At 39.7% G+C, this 19,539-nt stretch overlaps 1 protein-coding gene and 1 long non-coding RNA gene across 2 annotated transcripts in view; both read left to right on the top strand.

Annotated features, from left to right (window-relative positions):
- LOC134226108 (xaa-Pro dipeptidase) overlaps window positions 1–19,539 on the top strand; it is a 445,683-nt gene that overhangs the window by 55,183 nt on the left and 370,961 nt on the right. The gene's annotated exons all lie outside the window — the stretch shown is intronic.
- Window positions 251–1,201, top strand: LOC134223252 (uncharacterized). Its single transcript, XR_009982496.1, has 2 exons — window positions 251–698; window positions 774–1,201. It is a non-coding gene; the product is annotated as an uncharacterized LOC134223252 (long non-coding RNA).

Here is a 19,539-nt window from a genome sequence, read left to right as displayed (position 1 = left end):
AATCATGATGGTAAAGCATCACACACCAGAAAGGAGCTTCTTGTGGAAGACACGGCGACGAAGAAGGCGACGAAACATTGTGAATAAGAACAACCTTCTCTGAAGAAAATATCCGGATCACAAGGAGTTGGGAGATCGCTGTGAAGATTGAATGAATGGCACAAAGAAGAAACTCCATCGCTTCTTTTTCTTCTTGATCTAGGTTTATGCTCGCAGCGCCGCACCACTCTGCACCCATTTCGTTCGACGAAGGACCGACAATAACAAAGGGGGCCAAACGAACGTTGCCGGGTCGGCAACGACTTCATGGATGCAGGAGGTAGTGAGTTGGGCAGGCAAGCAGGCGGCAACCTCGCTCCATTTGAGTGCACAACTGCTCTGTCTATGTGGAGAAACATGAAGTAAAAACAAAACTGGAAGAAAAATAAAAATAAAGCTGAACGATCATCGTCATGGTGATGTTGTGTTGGTGGTGCTGATGACGATCGGCATCATCATCATCATCGTCATTGATAAGAAGCAGCTTATGTACGTATACATATCTCAGCAGGGGATGGAAGCATGCGGTGTAGTTGTTGACCCGATCGGGCCAAGCAGAAGCATGATGGAAACCTAAACGGTGACGGTGAAAGGGGTAAACGGCGCAGTGAGGCACAGACGTGAACTGAAATACCAGGTTGAACAGCCCGCTGTACAAGGTAGGTGTTCACTGAAAACGAACACGCACAGAAACCAAAAGGTGAATAATGGATTCCTCCATTACTCTTTGTCAGGCGGAGGCGTGCGGTGGGCCACACTCATCGCCATATAGCCTAAAGGGGGATCCGGCATGGACGTCCATCAACGGTGCTGGCGGCAGATGATGATGATCTTACTTCACGGTGAAGGCGCTGAGGTGTGCACCTCCGAGCGGCAACAGATCGTCGACGTATTTTACCATCATCGTTGGTTGGTTTCTACACCTGCCCTCTGTCTTGCACCCTCGAGTTCCGCTCTCCGGGTCTTTCGGTATGTTGATGATGGAGGTTCTTCCACCTGTCTGGATGTGGAGATTGTTGCGTTTGGTTCTGCTCGAATTGGAAGGTGAGAATTCTTTCGCGAGGTTTGTTAACCCCTAATCGCGATTATGTGCTTACCACATGGCGTTTGGAAACATTCAGAACAATGACTAAAAATATTGTGCGATTATCGACTTCTTGCAGTTTCCTTTTTAAGTTTTACTATTTCCTTTCATACGAGTGATATTGATCTTGATCTCGATAAATTCCAGCAATCACATTATTTCGTTCAGTTAATGCGATAGATTCGATTAGGCCCATGGCTGTGATTAAAAATCAGGCTACAGGTGAATTAACCAAATCAATCCGAATTTTTTCTACACCTCATTTAAATATTATTTTTGGTTATACCCGTTCTAAATGATATACAAACCATAAAAAAGTATATGTAAGTGGAAAAATAGTTGGTTTTGGATGTTCTAGACCTTCCAAACCGTTCTTAAGTTGGAACAGTACCTTGTGACAATTATATGCCTTATGACGATTATATACAAATTTCAGTTTTCTCAGTACATAAACATCCAATAAAAACTTTAAACTACCCTTTAGTTCTGGTTTTTGTCTGGTGTATATTACTAATAAAGCGTTATACAGAGTTTTGGCGTTTTGGTCATATTTTTTAGATAGACTAGCTCATTGGAACATCATTCTTGTATTACGAACATATCACAGTATTTCCAGGACATCCTCGGTACTTCCAACTATAACGGCCTTACTTTTGAGATGGAATAGCTCCATAGTACATCACTTCTCTATTATGAACATGTCACAGTATTCTTAGGACATCCTTGGTACTCCAAAATATTTTTGAGTACAGATATTGATGATCTGTATATTCTACAAAGCGTTCTGCGATCTGCTCCATAAACATCAGTTTAATATAATAAACATGTCACAGTATTTTCAGGATAGCAACGATAGTCCAAACTATTCTTGAGTTCAGATTTTCATGTTCTGATGAAATTGTAAGTTAAAATAGCTAAGTTGATTCAAAATAGTGAACACGACGGAACAAAACAAAACATTGTGCATTCAGTAGCGTAAAACCGAATCTTTTAGAGGTGGCGCTTTGGCTTGTCGCCTCTTACTTGCCGCTTTTCATGGTGTGTTGATGTGAAATTTGACTATTTTTTCTAAAGATACCTCAATAGCTTTAACAGGTTTCAAGATAGTTCAAAGTAGTCTTCTAGACAAACATGTTTTTTGTCATTATGCACAACTTTCTAGAATAAACCATAGAGCTAAAACAATTTTCAAAAAAATTATGCTCAAAATATGATTTATGGGGGTCATTCATACAAAACGTGCTCTAACTCGTTACAAAACCGTTATTCCAATATTGTGTCTTCAGAAAAGATGTTCCAATTCACTTTCTTTATAACATTGCAAAGGATAGCCACTGCTTTTGTACATCTGCGTAATTTTTTATTTCACACCGCCTTTTAAGGTGGATTCATTGATGTTTTGTTATCAAAAGAAAGCCCAAGAAATATCCTTAACTCTTCTAAAGACATCATGACCCTAAAATGTAGTTTGCAGGCCGAAAACTAAAAAAACGCACGTTCTGGGGGCTTTTGAACCAGTGTGCGGAGGTCTCCCAGATTATGGTCGGATTGAACCCGAGTTACCCAAGAATCTTTAAAAGTATCATTCCCAACATTGTTTTGGGAAATCATGAAGATTGAGGTGTCAAACGGCTTATGTTGACTCAAAACTATTTACAAAACGCTTATTACACCGGTAGTTCTGTTGGGAGAGCCATCCATCGTTCATACCGCTAAAATCGGACGACTGCGGTGGGCCGGGCACGTAGTCAGAATGTCGGACAGTAATCCGGTGAAAATGGTTCTCGACAACGATCCGACGGAAACTAGAAGGCGAGGCTGAGAGCGAGCAAAGTGGATCGATCAGGTGGAAGAAGATTCGTGGTTGGCAAGGTCCAGCCATAGACCGAGCTGAATATAGAAGTATTTTATGCACTGCACAGACCACTCCGGCCTTAGTCTGAAAATAAATAAATATAATAATGTCATCGGGAGCTAATCCAACTCATAACAATGATGCCGACATCGCATATCTTAATTTTGGTTTTTCAGTATATCAAGATCTTAACTTGAGTACATTTTGGATTGTTGTAGATATTCTGTAAAGTTTCTAAATTGATATGATGGTGTCCTCATGAGCTGATCCAACTCATAGCAATGGTGGGGACATTGTATATCTTCATGTTGATTATTCAGAATACCAAGATCTTAACTTGAGGACATTTTGAATTTTTGTAGATATTCTAATAATACTTCCTAGTGTCCATAATGGTACGATGACATCCCTAGGAGCTGATCCAACTCATTCGAATAGTGGGGACATTGCATATATTCATGTTGATTATCAAGATCTGAACTTGAGGACACTTTGGATCTCACTCATGTATCCTGAGCACCCCAAGGGGTACATAGGGCCAACGTAATAGATCTCCATCCTGGGCGGCTGCTCGCTTTAGCCTTGAGCAGGTCAGATTCCTTTCGACTTCCTTTATTTCCTTGTTGAGCCTATGCCGTCACGAGTCCCTGGGTCTGCCTCTGCTGCGATGTCCTGCTGGATTTCAGTCCAGCGCTTGCTTGCAGATTTCGTCTGCTCTTCCGTAATGTGTGGCCGACTCACCTCCATTTACGCTCTCGAATTTTCTGCCGATATCGGTTTTTGATGGCATCGTCAATGGAGCTCAGCATTAGAGATTCAATTGTAAGACCACCAGGCCCGAATTATAAAACGTAGACATCAAATACTTGCAGTTTCTGCGTAATCTCTGCTGATACACACCAAGTCTCACTGGCGTATAACAACACAGATTTTAAGTTTTTTGGTTGAACATTGGAATTTTGGTGCGTTGACTAATCTGATTGCATCTCCATACATTTCGTAAACTCGCAAAAGCGACCCTAGCCTTCTTGATCCGCTCCTATGCCAATCTTGGTTCCACCGTCTGACGCTAACTGGCTACCAAGATATTGAAAGTTTTCGACTTTCTCCACTGCTTGTCCGGCTACCGTAAAGTTGGAGGAATTATTTGTGTTTGCTTCCAACGATTTGATCTTGTTGACGTTGATGATGAGGAGCCGTTGAGCATCGTTCGGCCAGGTCGTCCAGCTTACTCTGCATATCAGAGCGTCGTTGTGCAAGTAGACCAATCTTCTTCTTATTGGCATTACATCCCCACTCTGGGACAGAGCCGCCTCGCAGCTTAGTGTTCATTAAGCACTTCCACAGTTATTAACTGCGAGGTTTCTAAGCCAGGTTACCATTTTTGCATTCGTATATCATGAGGCTAACACGATGGTACTTCTATGCCCAGAGAAGTCGAGACAATTTCCAATCCGAAAATTGCCTAGACTGGCACCGGGAATCGAACCCAGCCACCCTCAGCATGGTCTTGCTTTGTAGCCGCGCGTCTTACCGCACGGCTAAGGAGGGCACGAGCTAAGGAGGGAGGCAAGTAGACCAATATCAACAGCCAAATCGAAGTCGTTTAGATGCTCCATAGTAATAGGCTGCCAGAGCAGCCCATGGTTTGGACACGGTTAATCGCACCCACCAAGATCTCGTCGATTACGATGAGGAACAGTAGAGGAGATAAAATATATCCTTGCCTCATTCCAGCGCCTACCCGGATGGGGTCCTCATTATGCAGGACTCTGCACGTAAAAGCTTCGTACTGTGCTTCGATGAGGCCGACGATTTTATCCGGAACTCCGGAACGCCCCACAGATTTTCGTGGTTCAGACGATCGAATGATTTTTCATAGTCAATGAATACCAGGTAGAGGGACTCTTGGAATTCGTTTACTTCCACCAGAATGATTCGGAGCGTGACAATGTCGTCCACACATGAATTTTCTGGGCGAAGTCCTGCCTGCTGCCGTCGGAGCGCCGAATCTATCTTCTCCTGTAGCTTTGAGAACAATGAACAGTAACATAATGCCACGCCAATTGTCGCACACAGCCAGATCCCCCTTTTTGGGACCCCCTACATCCAGTCAGCCGGAAAAGTCGCGGTTTTCCAGATATTGCAGAATAGTTGATGCAACATTTGCGCAGATAGCATGGGGTCAGCTTTGAGCATCTCTGCTGAAATGCGATCGACCCCGGGAGCTTTGTTGGATTTCATGCTTCGGATGGCTGCTTCAATCTCCTGCAATGATGGAGCTTCGGAGTTGACGCGGGTAATGCGTCGCACTCTTGGCGGCTCATGCCGAGATGTTGATGATTGGTCGGGCGTCGAAACTTGAAGAAGTTGTTCGAAATGCTCGAACCAACGTTTTAGCTGATCAGTTGGGTCGGTGAGTAACTGACCTATCGCGTCTTTCACCGGCATCCTCGAATTCATCCTTGCTCCACTCAGGCGTCGTGAGATATCGAAGAGGAGGCGAATATCGCCAGTTATTGTAGCTTTCTCCCCTTCGTCGGCCAGGGAGTCCACCCACGCTTAGTTGTCCCGTCTGTAGCAGCGGCGTTTAAATTCCTTCTATGGAGCCGAATACCGTTGACGGGATTCGTACTTGGTTGCTCTGGTTCTTGCCTGCTCTATCGCGGACTTTGCTTCTCTACGCTCCTCTATTTTCCGCTAGGTTACGGCGTAATCCACTCCTTTTGCTGAGTGCGCAGATCACCCAGTTTGTTCTCGCTTGTTTCGATAAAGGCATTTAGAAGGTGATGGTCAGACGCGATGTCAGCTCTGCGTTTATTCCGGACATTAAGAAGGCTCCGTCTCCATTTTGAGCTGATGCAGATGTGGTCGATTTGATTTTCAGTTTGTCCATCACGAGATACCCACGTGACTTTGTGCACTGATCGATGGGGAAAGAGCGATCCTCCAATCACCATGTCGTTATAAGGACAAAATTCTGCCAACAGCTCACCGTTTTCATTCATTTCTCCAAGACCATGACGTTCCATGACAAGCTCATAGTCCGTGTTGTCACAGCCGATCTTCGCATTGAAGTTGCCCATGTAGATCTTGATGTCATGTCACCATTTGAAATTTTATTTGGCCTTCCAATCTCCTTGGAATACAATGGAGCTCGGTCTACTTAAAATTCTTTAACAGTTTTCGAAACATTTTCACGTTCAAAATTGTCCACCGTGTACTTTCCCACGATTTTTGTACGCTTGAAAAAATTGTACAATGCGGCGCGCATCCTTCTTGTTTTGATGGTATGTTTGAAACTACTAAATATGTTGGAGTAAAACTGTGTGGGCGACAATTTTCTGAATATTCTAAGGGTCCATTTTCATAAGGAAATATTTCTCTGAAAGCATTATTGTTCTTATAGAAAAGTAATGAAGTTTTGAAATTCCCGTTTTTCAGTGACCACCCGTTACGACGGCATCCAGTTCACTGTAGAAATTCTCCTTGTCCTGTAACTAGACATTTTGGATAGTCGTAATGATGAAACGATACCACTGAGGTATCGATACTTTTACTTTAAAGTAGTATCGTATAAAAGAATCGATACCACAAAATATCGAATTAAAAGTATCGATACCTACTCGTATCATATAAGTACTCAAATATTTGAAGTAAAGTTCAAAAACGATTATGTTGTCATTGTCAAGTATTTATTCATGATTTATGTTGAATGGAACACTAAAAAATTAAGCATTACTATTATCATTACTATCATTTCTTCGATACTTTAATTCGTTTATTCTGAGAGTCTTTTTAAAGCTGTTAAACTTTATTTCACGTGAAACATTTAATATGTAAAATTGCATCTTTTGATCACCTAATAATGCGAATCTTTCTGATGCTTCTCCAATGGAATGGTACTTTTGCAACACTATGGGCCATTTACTATCGAGTTTAAGGAAATTTTAAACCGATATGGGATTAAGTAGAGTGACCAGTTTTTGGATCAATCCGGGACACTTTATGCATTATTTATTATGAAAGCTAACACTACTTTTCAACAGATCGTTGAGTGAAAAAACGTTTCCTGGACTATGGAAAACAGCAACGATGATTCCAATTCACAAATCTGGAAGTTTGCGCAAAGTTAATAACTACCGTGGAGTTTCCATTCTTTGTTGTGTTGGAAAACTTCTTGAATCATTAGTTCATAAAGTTTTGTTATCTGCTGTTAAACCAATCATTTCAATTCATCAGCACGGTTTTCTTCCTCAACGCTCTAGTACAACGAATCTGCTATGCTATTCTAAGGCGCTCTTCCGTGAAGTCGAGAAGCGCAATCAGTTGGACTCCGTATACGTAGATTTTTCGAAAGCTTTCGACACTGTACCTCACCAACAAGTCGTTGCAAAGTTACGCCACTTGGGTTTTACCTTGAATGGATAGCAGATTGGATAATGTCATACCTGACTGGCAGAAAGGCTTTCGTTCGTGTTGATGCCTCACGGTCTAGGACTTTCAGCATTACCTCGGGTGTGCCCCAGGGCAGCGTGCTGGGACCTTTACTGTTTATCCTGTATATCAATGACTTGACCAACTGCCTTACCTCTGCAAAGCTTCTGTACGCTGACGACCTCAAAATTTTCAGAGTAATACACTCTTTGCTGGATTGTGTTGCTCTTCAAACTGATATTGACGTACTCCGCCGTTGGTGCGATGAAAACGGAATGAGCGTGAATGTGGCGAAATGTAAAGTCATCACCTTCTGCCGAATCATATCCCCAATAATGTACAGCTATACTTTTGCCGATGCTGCACTAGAGCGTGTTTCGTCGATTCGTGACTTGGGCTTTTCAATGGACTCGAAATTGCGGTTCAACGAACATATATTTCTGCAATAACGACGAAGGCATTCGCAGTTTTTGAATTTATTCGTAGGAATGCAGCTCATTTCACCGATGTTTACACCTTGAAAGCTCTGTACTGTGCACTTGTGAGGAGTATTTTAGAATATGCTGCCCTGTACCATACGACCCGAGTGATTCGCATTGAACGAGTTCAAAAGCAGTTCATCCGTTTTGCACTTCGGCACTTACCGTGGAACGATCCAATGCACTTACCTAACTATAGAGCCCGATGTCAGCTAATTAACCTGGAACTACTCTCAACTAGAAGACTTGTAGTGTATGACATCATCAGCAGTAACATAGACTGTCCGGACTTGCTCGTGGATGTACAGTTGAGCATACCTAGCCATAGCCTGCGTCACGCTGATTTACTCGCTGTCCCAACCCACCGAACAACGTACGGATACAATAATCCCTTTAGCTCCTGCCTTAGAGCTTTTAATAATGTTTGTAATTTGTTTGATTTTAATGTGTCCAAGTATTGTTTCAAATCTAGAATAAGGAACTTAGAATAAGAATAGTCTGTACGATCCACTCGAAGACGAATAAACAAATAATAATTTATTTATTGAGTTATGAGTAAATATTTTAGTATTAATAATAATTTATCAAAATTTAAATTAAATCGTTTCAAAAGATATTTGTGTCCTATCAACCTTCAACACCCAGTATGATGCCAACTACCCGATTTCTTAGAAACGATTACTTAGGATTTTCTTAATATTTTTGAAAGAAATGTTTTGCACATTTTTGAAAGAAATGTGTATGTATATTGTGTATTATGAGCTGAGGGTTCGATTCCCGCTTCAGTCGTGGAAATTCTTCGATAAGTAAAACATTTTTCACTGGTCTATTGGGTATTGTCCTTCATCCTACGTAAGTGTTCAGTCTGGAAAACCATTGAACGAAGTTTACAGATCTATGGATGCTTCATATTTTACACATTTTCTGATATACTGATGTTCAGATCCTGGAATAATACGAGACGTCTGGTCACTTTAGGATTGAGGATAGGCCACATTAACGATCCTCAGTTTTAAATTAATCGTAAGAAATCTATGAAATAAAGCTTACTTCACTTTTTTTTAAATTTCACTTATAATATACCGCAATTAGCACAAATAAGTGTTGATCGGCAGAAAATGAATAATTGGTATTTTTTATTACGTATTAAGATTATTACGAAGAAAATACGAATGTTTCTATTAAGGTTTATTAAATTTTAGAGACTTTAAATCGGGTACTCGATTGATTCAAGTACTTCAATTCGATACTTACTTGGTATCTGTTTGTGTTGAACTTAATGTAAAATTAAAAAAAAACACACAAATAAAGACATAATAAATAAATAACTTGGTATCGGGTATCAAAGTATCGATTCCAAAAGTACTTGGTATCGAATTAAAAGTATCGAGTATTTACTCGTATTTACTAGTATCGTTTCATCCCTAGTCGTAAATATTCTGATAATGCTGTAAAGTGTCCATGATGGTACTATGACGTCCCTAAGAGCTGAGTTAGCTTATAAGAATAGTGGCATATTTTCATGTTGATTATTTAGATTAGAATATCAAGATCTGAACTTAGTGACATTTTGGATTATCGTTATCGATATTCCAATATTAACTGTAAAGTATCAATAATGGTAGGGTTAAGGCAGGCATTTTCGTCTTTTCGTCATAGTCTCGAAAACCAATAAAAGAGACACTTTTTTGACAAACTCATCCGTATCAAATTGTAAGCTCAGGAGATACGTTCTGCAATAGTGGAGTTCTAGCAAATGGACGTTGCTTTCGATGGTTTTAGCCCCTATGACGATGGACGGAAATACCTGCCGTGTCCCTATTATGTCTAGGAGCTAATCCAACTCATAACAATATTGTCAGTTTGAATGCTGTAAACCATCGTTTCATGTAAGTATTTTTCAATGATAGAACAGTAAACTTTGTTGAAGAAAGCTCCGCTTTCTTAAGGTGATTCGCGTTGGAATTCAATTTAAAAATTACATGGCGCTTTCAAGAGCACATGACTCCAAAAGCAAATGACAGGCAACAACAAAAAGCAGTTTTGCACCTTTGTCCACACACAAAAAAATAATTTTCACATGTGCAAGACGCCTACAAATTAGCATTTGTGCGAGGATAAACGCGAGGTTAGGGCTATTCCGGCCATTGTGGCAGCCCTTTTTTTTAACTCTGTCGTGATTGTCCTCAAAACCAAATTTTGACAACTGATTGCATTATTGGATCATATATGACTTATCCGCATTGGAACACAGTTCCACTGGGAATCCCTCAATTAGCTTATTTTTGTTCAGGTTCACCACTTCCGCGCACACACAAATATTTCATGTTTATATGTTATTTGTAATTGTTTTGTTCTGTCCTAGAAGAGTCCACTGCCAAGGGGCTCAAAAAAACGAAGAGCTTTTTGGTGTGGGGATAGCGGAGGGCAATTAAAAAAAAATGGATTTTTGGATTTGCTAAAAACGTGTTTTGCCTGTCTGCATATATGACCCAAAGTATAAAAAATATGCCGCAAATTAAATGTTTATCTTGATCCAAAACTGTAAACTGACCCACATTTGAGTTTACCTGCAAAGCCTGAACAAACGATTCACGCTTTCATAATATAATAACTAAAAAATCAGAACTTCTGCATTTCTTAACCGATTGTGATAATCAACGCCTCAACAGTCGCTTAGATCTCTGGCTTCTGGAAATGGGATAATGTTTGAATTGGTCTCTTGGTTCCGTGTACTGGAATATTCCTGGGTGTACTGGAGTAGTTTTTTTTTGGCACTCGTGGGAACACTTGTTTAGCACTTCTATAAATCAACGTGCGAAATGTCAGACTTCATGATTTATCTTAAACTAAAAATGTATCTTAAATCTTAAAAATAAGATCATTGAGATCATCCTGATAGTTTTTGGACAAGTTGGACGTGTCCGGAAATGTTCCAGAAACCCGGTCTGCCATTTTCTATCCAGTTATAAACCCTAGCTTGCGATATCTGAAACTTCATGATTCTGCAAAATAAAAAGATCAATGGAGCTCTTTTGGGGATTTCAGAACAAGTTGCAGAATAGTTGGACTATCCTGGAAGTTTCCTTAACATGCTCAACTAGTCTAGAAACCCTCAAAATTAACTCCACTGATCTTCTTTTCCAAAATGATGAATATATAACAAAATGATGAAGTTTGAGATGTCATAAATGATAAAAATGGTCATTTTTCCCTGGGCCATCATTCCTGAAGATTCCGGAACATGTCCAACTTGTTCAGAAACCCTCAAAATTAGCTCCATTGATCTTGCTTTGCAAAATCATGCAGTTCAAGATGTTGCAAGCTACGGTTTATAAGTGATAAAAATGGTTATTTTAACCGGCGGACCAGGTTCCTGGAACATTCACGGACACGTTCAACTTGTCCAAAAGGAATACAGAGATTCCCTGATTAATCTCAAAATTATAACCGGTACCAAATAGTTTTTCATGAAACTTCCTAATTTTGAGAAAACCCGCGTTAGATGTCTTTCGCCATACAAATTTCTGGCGGTTAACTCATGCTGGCTATTTGCGCATATACGATAGCGCCTGGATGAGGCAGCGGAGGGTGGAAAATCAGCCACTGCCAATAATTCATTCTTGCACTCGAAATAGGAAAATCACAGTATTAAAACCGGACAGTGCACTTTTCTCGGCCTAACTCTTTACACTCTCTTCCTCTTTTTATCACTTCTTCCGTTCCTTCTCTTCCCCACTTCCTTATCTACTAATCTGACCTTTTCTTCGGGGCCCCTTCTTCCTTTCACAGCTCCACCACACCTTCCCTTTCTTCCTCTCCTTCAATGGCGGCTTGTCCCAGCACGCCGACGACTAGCGATGGGGTCTCACTGTCTTCCGGAATGACTTGTGTGTCCGTCGTAACTTTCGAGTCGGAAACGCGCACTCTCGACCTGTCAATATGGTGGCAAATTGGCCTTCGGCGGGTACGATGCCGGTTTCAGTCGAGGACGGTGCACGACGGCTTACGTAGGACCTCCAAATTCTGAACCCAAAAAAAAAAGAACGGCGGGATTCTGATAATTTGGGAAATACAGGAATTAGGTTTCGTCACTAGGAGGTCACATCTGATTACCTGATGTCCACTACACCTACTCTACTTCCACTGTCCACTTTATCTTCCACTTCAAATAACTTTACTCTGGATTTTCACCTTTCTCGATCGAAGACTTTTTGTTTATTGGAGAATTCTGGACTGGGAAATGATTATAAAGCTTAATAAGGTTCATGAATTCGTCCCACGGTCAGTGACCTTCCATGTAACCCAATGGCCACATTACGCCACCCCTTAATGGTCGTCCAAAGGGATTTTAATCGGTCTTCTGGTGGTGGGACACTGTAGTTCGGTGGGTGGTTGGCTGCGTAGGGTGGTGGTGGAGCTCAATTTAAAACCTAGCCTACTACAGGGGGCTGACTGGGAAAAACCTACACTGAGACACAAGCATTCCCAGAATTTACAACATTTATTCCACGAAATACACTACACTAAACACGGATTTCTCGGGAACGCTTTTGAAATAACATAACCAATACTTACTATGGTCTCATTTGATCCTATTTTGTAAAATCTTGCTAAACGTGCTACACAAGTGTTCCCACGGGTGCCGGTATAAGTCAGCTAATCGTGCTGCTCGTCAAAAAAGCAATCCGCGTAAAAAAAACTGCTTCTGTGTACATCGGATATGAAGAAGCGTTGACTCTTCCTGGATCGAATAATTTAAGAAAATTTTAAATCCATTAAAAAATGGCTGAGATATTAACGACCAAAGTTCGCAATCGTAAAGTGTGTAATATAGAAAACACAGACGTAGTCCCACGTATAAAAATGTCCCATGTTCCTTTTAAATAGAACTTACAAAGTTTGTGGTAATAGTTCATTATTTAGTGATCACAAATCATCACTGAAGAGCCTACAAACGTATACCCTGAACTTCATCCATGTTTTGAAGTTATTATTTATTGTTTTAGTCTTTCAATTTGGCGTTCGTCTTCGATTAAATAATTGGTTTTTTCCTCTAATTGAAAAGTTTCTCGCATCGACAAATAAGTTTGTCGATAAGATACTTGGTCTCCGAAGAAACTGAATCCCAATCAGGTCTATCACAAATAAAAGTAAAACGCATTGTTTCACAAATGGTTTCCTGTGAGTATTCACAAATCACAGGAAGGTGATCAGAATTAGTATATTGAATTGAATAACGTATCACAGAACAGTCTCAAAACAAATTTGTGTTTTGAATTTGGTGGAAATCTCCCAATTCGAAGGTTTCGTGTTCTCTGCCTGTTAACATATTGTTATGTTATCGGAGATAAGGTTGAGATTGTATATTTTAAATATTTTTTCTCTAATACAGGATATAACTATCAAACAGTTTCATTGTCGTCAACCGTAGCGAGTACATTCTGTGTATCGTTCACAATTACGCGAGCTCATCAACGTAAAGTTCAACGAATTCTCAACAACAGTCAACTTTTACAGTTTAAGCTCTGTATTTAATTTTCCTGTTTGCCTGGAAGCACGTCGACCGCATCAACACGTCGTCGTATGGACCCCATAACAACCAGCCAGCCAGCCAGCCAACCTTTCGGAATGGGAACGAACGTGACTGCTGAATCGTGGCCAATTCCAAGAAAGCTAACAGAAGGCACACAAAACCTCCTCGAACGAAACGAAAACACACATTCCTGCGCAACAACAATAAAAACAGCAACGACGAGCCGTGAAGAGTCGGCTCAACAACATGGCCACGGGGTTTTGTTTTTATTTTTGTTGCTCGGCTGGCTGTTTGGCTTGTTGGTAAATAAGTCCAAGCCCCGTATATACGAGGAAGATGCGATGCGGTCTGTTGGTAAACATTGACCAGAACGCGGAGCGAAATTCACACCATACCAGTTGTTGCCAGAGTGAAGAGAGATAACGTGTTGTGAACAAAATTTACTATCGATTCTGAGCATTTTGAGTAAATTAATTAATTTACCGTATTTTGTGAATGCTTAGAAAGTAGATAAACATTTACAGACTGCTAACTAAGCTAAAATACAAATTTGAATCTTTCGTCAAAAACTCACAAAAATCTCCGCATTCATAAGTTCACACATGGATTTTTGCAATAGGGGTAGCGAAATTTTTTTTTATTGTCTTTATTAATGAGGTTTTCGGCCCTTGACCGGTTCACCTCAAAAGGGTAGCGAAATGGATTCCATATTTTCGACATACATATTCCATGCTTCCACAATCCACATGCATTTCATCAGTGTTCACACATACCATCCATGTGGGTCATAGTATCCATGTGTGTATTTGTATGCAATTAAGTATGTGCGCATGATATGCACATTTAAAAAAAATGGATTTTTGCCATAAAGCATGTGTCGATTTTCCTGAGTGAAGGGATCTATAACGGTTATTGCTTCTTCTCATTGCGAAAGAAATGAGTTGATCACTAATTTGGTCGATTCGGTTAGTTGCCTTCTATGATTTGTATCTGCACCCAACCAGCGACTGTTAGATTTTCTAACAATTCTGTATAAGAATCCACCAAAACCTGTGTAAAAACTGGGCATATGCAAAATTGATAGATTCGTATACAAAAAATGTAAGATGGCGAACAAATATTGTAAGAAAAGCTTGCAACATTGTAAGATCTTATACAATGTTCTTATACAGGTTTTAGTAAGTTCTTATACAGAATTGTTAGAAAATCTAACAATCACCGGTTGGGTGTGGACATAGCTTTTCAAACTATTGACAGTTTCGTTAAACCTAAGCATATTTTTCTCTCCATTGCACACACTTTTGTTGATAATTATTTTCAGAGATAAACCAGCATTGAGCTAAAATAATTTTTAAAAACAAACTTCCCGGCATCCAAAACTAAATTCACTCGCGTTTTCAAGGGCACACCACTTTACGGAAGCAACGCACAACTGTCATTTTTATTATTTCACGCATGCTGCGATACAGCAAAGCTGAAACAGAAGGATCACAGTGCGTTGCTTTCGTATTAAGTAGTCTGTCTTTGAAAACGCGAGTAGATTTAAATTTGAATTCCGGGAAGCTTGTTGTTAATAAAGAATGATAGAATAATAATTGTTCATAAAATCTAATGATATGCCGAATTCTAGCATTTACTGAAACAACATTTATGGAAAATCTCCAAATTTCTTCATTTTGATCTCTGTGCTTTGAAATGTTCTCAAATAATAATCTTCGATTAGAACAGATTATCAGATTTTAACTAGGTAACATGGTTCAATATAAAACCATGCGGTCATACACGCTTGCTCGGGCAACGGTTTCGATCAAACGGAATGCGGACAAAAAGAACCAAATCGAATAAAACCACAACACACTCGTAACAATCTTTTAATGGTTCCTTCGCTGTTGTCACTCGCGCAGAACCTGGTATAAACCTCTTTATTGATGCGTTGGGATGTCGCAAATTTCAAAAACCAAAATCGATTTCAAATATTCCATCGACTTCAAATGTCCAGATAAATAAGGAGTAGAGACGTAGTAATGCGTCAAAATATGATAAATATCTGGAGTAAACTCTCTACGCTTTTCCCGAAGTTAGTAAGTTTTTGTTTTCTTATGCAGTGTACACACGGTCAAGCAGTTTGACCAACATTGACTCCACCCCTCGTTTAGTCAAGCACCCACCATGTTCTACCAACAATAACACACGAGCGACCGACGCGCCAACTTGAACACCAACCATCAAAAAAAGTATGGGGGTGTGAGCGACTTCACTGCAAACGCTCAAATATGTTTGGCAAACTTTGACTCCGCCCCGACAGGTCAAACCAAAATTAAACGGCTTTGATGTTGCCAACCAAGCCGCCAACTGTCACATAATTGTCATGGGGGCGGAGTCAATGTTGGTCCAACGTGTTCGAGCCTGTGTACGCTACATTATGTGATTTAGGTCCTTTTGAAACAACAGTTTCGAATTGTTTTTTATAATAATATTTGTTCGAAACATTTTTGATGCCTCATTTAACTGTCAAAGCTTAGTGCGCTGCTCATACGGAAAGGGTTCACGGAAAATTTTATCAAATAACCGAAGTAAATTTGACAGCTGATCAAGTATGGAAGAAATAGGGTAAATGATCCAATAGTGGAGGAACTAAGCGCATTCCAACACTATTCATTTCTCCAGAAAAATAAATCTAATTCCACTTACCTTTGATATGTATCCAAAGGCTCTTTGCTTTTATTTCAATAAAAAATGCTTCCATTTGAAAAGAAACCGTAATTTTAACCTAAAATCAAGACTCCAACTATTGGTACAGTGTTCCAATAGTTGCGATATTTTTTAATCTTTGTTCCTATAGTTGCGAATCCTATTGTTTTCTTACAGGACTCGCAACTATAGGAACACTACCGCTGGTGCACACTACTATTGGTGCACATACAGAAAAATATTAAGGTATTTTGAGGATATTTACCAATTTAAAAGAGCTAACCAAGATGTTTTGGTTCGGTTCGGGTACTGACTGATTAACTAGTTGATTGACAATGTGGGTTGCTGCGTTTGATTTGTAAATTTTGAGTATAACATACTACCGCAACTATAGGAACACCCACGACTAAGGGAACTTTTACCCTATCACTTTTTCTTGCGGAATAATGGGACAAAATATAGGAATAGTGACAGTTCGATTGATCTTTACACCTTCTTTATCTTATTGGCATTACATCCACCACTGGGACCTTACCAACCCGAAAATTTCCCAAACCGGACCGGGAACCAAACTCAGTCACCTTCAGCATGATCTTGCTCATTAGTTAATGCTAATAGAATACTAAGTTGAAACGCAGGCCAAGTTCTAGTTAGAAAGTAGCGCCATTCAAGAAGTTGATTTTTATTATCTCAACAATTGATTGCCCAGAAATTTATTGCTTTGCGACATCCCTATTCGTCCGGTTTGCCCTCCGCTCCCGCTATGGGAACACCGAAATTCGTCATTTCGGCGGGGCTGATGCCCGGAGCTGATTCCTGGCGTTGAATGAACTCTCGGCTCGGTTCGGAATTTGACACACACGCGCCCGTTTCGGTTCTGGTCCGCGTGAGAAGAGTTGAACGGCGAACGTTGACCGCTTTCGGGATGATGCGATATTATTTTTTCTGGGGAATTACGATTGTAAGTGATGAGCAAGATTCCGCCGCGCCCAATTCGACGGGGAAGTGTGTGGCCACACGGGGAAGGGATATTGCGTTGTTTGGGGCGCGAATGGAAGATTTTTAGCGGGAGAGCCAGTCATTGATCCCGTGACGATCATGAGCATCTCATTAGCAGAATTTCAATCAAGGTACGATTGAAAATATTTGTAGGTTTTGGTTGTTTTGAAAGATAGCATATTTTTTCCAGCAAGTCGAATAAACAAGCAGAAAAACAGGTCTTGTTATTTTGTCAGGTGTGAAAATGGAATTATTTACTTTTCGATGTGAAGTAAAAAACATTCCAATAGTGTTTCTATATTTGTGTTCATATATATTGGTAGGGCTAATAAGATTGCCATCCACATTAGGCTCTATACTGGAAAACAAAATTTTCCAATATTATTTTGTAGTGATAGACAATCAACTTAATTATTATCCATTATATCTTCGGCTTTTAACAAGTCACTTACGAATGACTTGTTCATTTCTTTCGGGCAGTTACTAGAACCTATTTTGAAAATAAATTAGTTTCCAGAACACAGTTTCTAACGTCATTTTTTATAGTTGTAAAATTGTAATAAAGTCAAGTGAATATCAATTAATGATATTTTCTTTTTGCTCAAAAATCATAAGGTTAAAAATAGAACCCCAGAATGTTCATACAACCTTAAGAGATTTGCTTGTGATACCGTGCTGTGACCTTATTCCGTTCATCTAAGACAATGCGCTATGTCTTAAAACTTTAGAAAATAGGCGGTTAGTATTTTGAAGCTACAATTTTGGTACATAGTGTCATTTTCCATATACAATCTTCTATCTATATATAAAAATTAGTTTGCATTTCCTTTGAGGCAATATAACTCACGAATGGATTTACTGATTTGCAAGATTTCTACACTAATCGATACGTTTTGAGATGAATTATGTTTATACATATAGAATGATAGAAATATTCAATAAAATTGTTTAAAAACCATGAAAACGTTTAAAGTTGATGACTTGTGAGTGAAGAAATCCAAAATAATCGAAGCAAATCGATTCAGAGTGCGAAACATTAACCCATGAAAAACAACTGCCCAGCTCGAGTAAGGCAGGGTCTTATCGGCTAGTTGAAAATAAAATATGTTGGGATGCATTCATAGACTTAGGTTTCAATAGTGAAAACAAAATTGAGCAATTCTGTTGTCTTATTTCTAATCATCTGAAATGGCATTGTTCCTAATTCCGTTCATTCGTGTTACTAATTATAATACTTGAAAAACATATTATTTCTTGGAGATCAGTTCAATCAAAGTTAATTGCCTATGTTCCGGGTATTACAAATTTATTACAAACCACCCGACGTGGACATTAACTGAAAACTCCGATGTGAATATGTAAATTTTTGATTTCAAAAATGTATAGGAGGTAACCACTTTCCCTTCGTTGGGACTCGAACCCACGACCCTCAGTACGTTAAACTAGTGCCTTTTTAACCAACTAAGCTACGCAGGACCTCCGTGGGCCTTCGCAACTCAGCGGCTACTGAATGACCCGTGATTCCTAAATTGGACGCATAGTCGAATCATGGATTTTGCATGTAGATAAATCGTGTTTTATTCGAAAGATTGTGCAAGTGTTGGTTAATTGAAATTATCAAAATCGACAACGTGTTGTATTTAAGAATGACTATGGATCTTGATAAATACAATTTTAAATGTAGGATAAGGAGGATCACAATTTAACTCTCTGTAAAAACATAAATAAAACTCCCGTATACTTGCTAACGTTCGAATACACTCTCGAATGAAAATTAATGCGCCAATAAATTAAATAGGAAAAACAAATCGAATTTGGATTTGACTGGTCAAAAATAGCATTTGGAGGAATAGTTCCCATTAATACTCACTCACCGATTTGGCCAAGTTTCGAAAGGAAGAAATGACCTTTCCATGTCGAATGCAACTCATTGTAGTTGCTACCAAAGAGGTTGGCAGTTGCTACCACGTCTAAGAGCATTCTATCAAAATTTTCTTCTTGATGATTATGTAGCTTTTACGTACGCTTTGTGTATCGGACTGACAAATGGCGAAGAAAGTAAGTGTACCATCCATATTTCAAGAGATGGACGACCACAGTGGGCCGGTCATGTAGTCATATTTGCTTGGCACAAAAAAAGTATGCATAGGGCACAATGCATCAATCATGTAAAACAAAATTTGCGGATTCTTCGTAACATGCGTCACAGACGACGTGAGACTATGACCCACTGGCCACTTCGGCGGTAGTCAGATTATAAATAAATAAATGGTCCACATCAATCGGACCATACACTTCTTTTGTCAATATAGTGAAGACATCCATAAAACCGCGACCAACTTATGTAAACATTGGCACAAGTCAACTAAAAAGTGCAAAATTGGGTCACATCCATCATCGTTGCCGGTCGCGGCCAATC

Source organism: Armigeres subalbatus, chromosome 3 (assembly GCF_024139115.2).
Source record: "Armigeres subalbatus isolate Guangzhou_Male chromosome 3, GZ_Asu_2, whole genome shotgun sequence".
Classification (NCBI taxonomy): Eukaryota; Metazoa; Arthropoda; class Insecta; order Diptera; family Culicidae; genus Armigeres; species Armigeres subalbatus.
This window is presented reverse-complemented; position numbering and strand designations above follow the sequence as displayed.